Below are 3,429 nucleotides of genomic sequence, written 5' to 3'. Positions count from 1 at the left end.
ATCAATTCATTGAACTATTTTTTGTCAATTTCCTTTTTTTTTTAATCTTTTTAGGTTGTCCTCGACCTAATTAACTTATTTATACTTTTGTAGAACTAGCTACTCCAACAGGTCTCCTTTTGCATCTAACAAAGGTAGCAACACAAATGTCATGTCCTTCTCAAATATCAATATCATTGCCCATTTAAAATGGCTAGTCGAGAAAAAACAATAATAACAATAAAAAATTATTCAAATTCTATTGAAAATGGTATAGAGAATGCATTAACTTGAATTTCGTTGATCTTTGGAAGCACTACCTGACTTGTTCTTCGTTCAGCAGTCAAACTTATCGGTATCGTATAGTTTTCATGTTTATCATTCATATCACATCTACATATATTATTGGGATAGCATTTATATAGTGGTAAAAGAATCACATGTTACGTGTTTTACTCAGTAAAACTTGGTTTTAGTAAACATTTGAAGGCAGAATCCAGAGTTAATTAAATCATGCAACTATATTCAAGAAGCTTAAAATATTAAATACATCCTTATTTCTAAAATACTATGAATGGTATATTTGTATATATGATGATGTGATATGGATATTTATTATAGTTGATATATGCCCAATAATATATGGCATGAGTAGATAAATTTAATGAATCAGGGTTTCCATATTTTCAAATTTCAATCATTATGCTCTATCTGTTCCAAGAATATGGCCAAGTTTAGTGGAGCTCAAAGGATCTAGAAGCATGCATTTGCATTTTGTGCAACAAGATGGATCACGTTTAAGGATCATCATTATTAGACTTTGGGTTTGGACGTGCAAGAGAAGGCAGAAAATTGCGGCGCATAAGGAAAATAAAAACATAGGCAATAATATGAGAATAATAATGAAAAACTAATTTTTGTGGAAGTCTTGGTTTTGGCCAACTCACAATAGGATTTCACTAGTCCTAATTAAGATCTCTCTCTCGTAGGGACGGGTGCATATGTTTCATGTCTATTGCATGTTTTGTAGGGTACCTACCTTCTGGGCAGAGACCTAACGCCTGGGTCCTAGGCCCTTGGATTTATATATATATATATATATATATATATATATATATATATATATATGTGTGTGTGTGTGTGTTTTATATTTGATTATATATATAACTATATATGTGATTAACACTTTTAGATTTTAGAATTTTGTTATTTTCTATTTTAGAATTACGTATAATTATATGCACAATAAGTGATTTTATTGATTTTTTATATTTATCTGATGATAAGAAGTTATTCATTAAGCATCGTTAATGACACAAACTTACAAAGTCTTGAAATAAATCATTCAAAATATACCAAAACATTTTTTTTAATGATGCTATTCTATTTACTAATAAACTATTTAGTAACACTACGAAATACTAATATTTATTGATGAATGTATTTATGTCAATACACTATAATTATCGACAAAATTATCATCAGATTATGTTAATGAATTTATCGACAGATATATTTATCGGTAATATGATCATGAAGTATATGAATTAAATATCCATTGATAAAAAAATGTAATTAAGTTCTTCAATTCCATTTTAAGATGATTATTCTTACAGTTGATGGTGTAGTAGAAACCTGAGCACAAAGCTTAAATTAAGAAAAATTTTCATAGAAAAACATCTCACAAAATATATGAATGTTTAGAGATGCATGTAATACAAGAGAACGATCTTATTGGGTGGGGAGCACATTTATAACTCAAACATGTGTTATCGCCTAAAGGAGTAGAACTTCAGAAAAGGATGATGTTGTGCATACAAGTGGTTCAATTACCACTCATAAACATGTCATTCGTATGATACACATTCATTTCCTGTCCATTATGATATAAGTTATTTACTTTAAAAATTGATGTATATATATATATATGACTTCCTATTTTGTTACAAGCACAAGAGTCACTGAATTCTACGCATTGATGAAGTGTTTCAACAAGCTCATCTACAAAAGGGATCTGATCAGTTTGTTGACTGAGAGGTCTTGGAGGACACATGTAAGTAAACTCTTTTACAAACTTCAAACTTGTATTTTTTGTTCCTTTTAAAAGTAATCCTTCTACTAACATTTTGCATATCTTTTTAATAGGAAGAATTTTCAATTAGACTCTCATAGGTCATATCAGAGCAAGGATATCATGACTTTTTGATGATGCATCACAAGCAAATATCGTTGACAATGACATCATTAGGACATAGTATTGGGTGGATGTCGTTGGTGGAAAAAAATAAAGGATGACTATATGGGCAGGACAACTTGCTGCTCATTACACTATTGGAAGAGGTATATTAAAGCACTAACCATCTATATCCAGCAGTGGTGACCAGGGTTATGATGAACTGAGACAACAACTACAAACTCGTGATCAAGCTTATGATTATCTCAAACAACAATTTGAGAATCTTCAAAATTTGATCATAAGATTCTTTCCTTCAAACGCACAACCCATGGTACAACAACCTCAATTCACCCTAACATTATTCCAACAATGGCACTCTCCAATGTAGTCCATCCTAGTTTGACCACCTCCCTAGTAACAACAAGATGAAGAAGAAGAAAATAATTCTAATGATTATGATATATCTTATATCAAAATATTTTATTATCCTCATTCACACAATTAAGTTAATAAGTGTCTTGTTTTTATATAGAAATTTAGTGAATTTTGAAACTTATAATTATATATCATAATATTTTCTAAATCTTAAATTAAACCTTAAGAAACATTATTCGTTGAATATCTAAAAATAAATATTGGACAATCTTAATAAATTTCTTTGGATACAACACTTTGATATCATTATATATTTAATACACTGAAATTCGTTGTTACTCTGAAATCTCATATAAGATTAAATACTTTTAACATAAATTTCGAAAAAGGTTTTAAATACATGAAAAATTAACACTTTGCAACAAAAATAAATTGATGACTTCCGAAACTCTCTCAAATGAAGGAACTTGTGTATATTATTTAATTATTGTATAATATGATATCTAAATCGAGCGGTTATCAAACACAATTGATCGACCGATCGCCCTACCAACTATAGAGAGACTCGCCAGCCATCCACTACACCAAGCGCTCGTCAATTATCTTATAATTGACAACGCACGTCAAACCTCCATAAGCAGGTCAAAGCACTCGTTAAAAGTCAAGTGACATATGGCACTCAGTGAACCAAATCAAGTCAAGACCAGCGGACACTCAGAACGGTTGTCAAAGGTTAAGCGACACAAGCCAAGATTAGCGAACGCTTGATTACGAGGTTGGGCCAATTAGCCCAACACTTAAATAATTGGATCAATAGTCCAGATGGTCCAATTAGAGAACAGTCAACAATATCTAACCGTAATAACGCAGGTTACGGAATCAACTAACCAAATATCAAG

Source organism: Vigna umbellata, chromosome 4 (genome assembly GCF_029865625.1).
Source record: "Vigna umbellata cultivar VRB3 chromosome 4, Vumbellata_1.0, whole genome shotgun sequence".
Classification (NCBI taxonomy): domain Eukaryota; kingdom Viridiplantae; phylum Streptophyta; class Magnoliopsida; order Fabales; family Fabaceae; genus Vigna; species Vigna umbellata.
The sequence above is the reverse complement of the archived record's forward strand: the minus strand, read 5'-3'. Positions refer to the sequence as shown.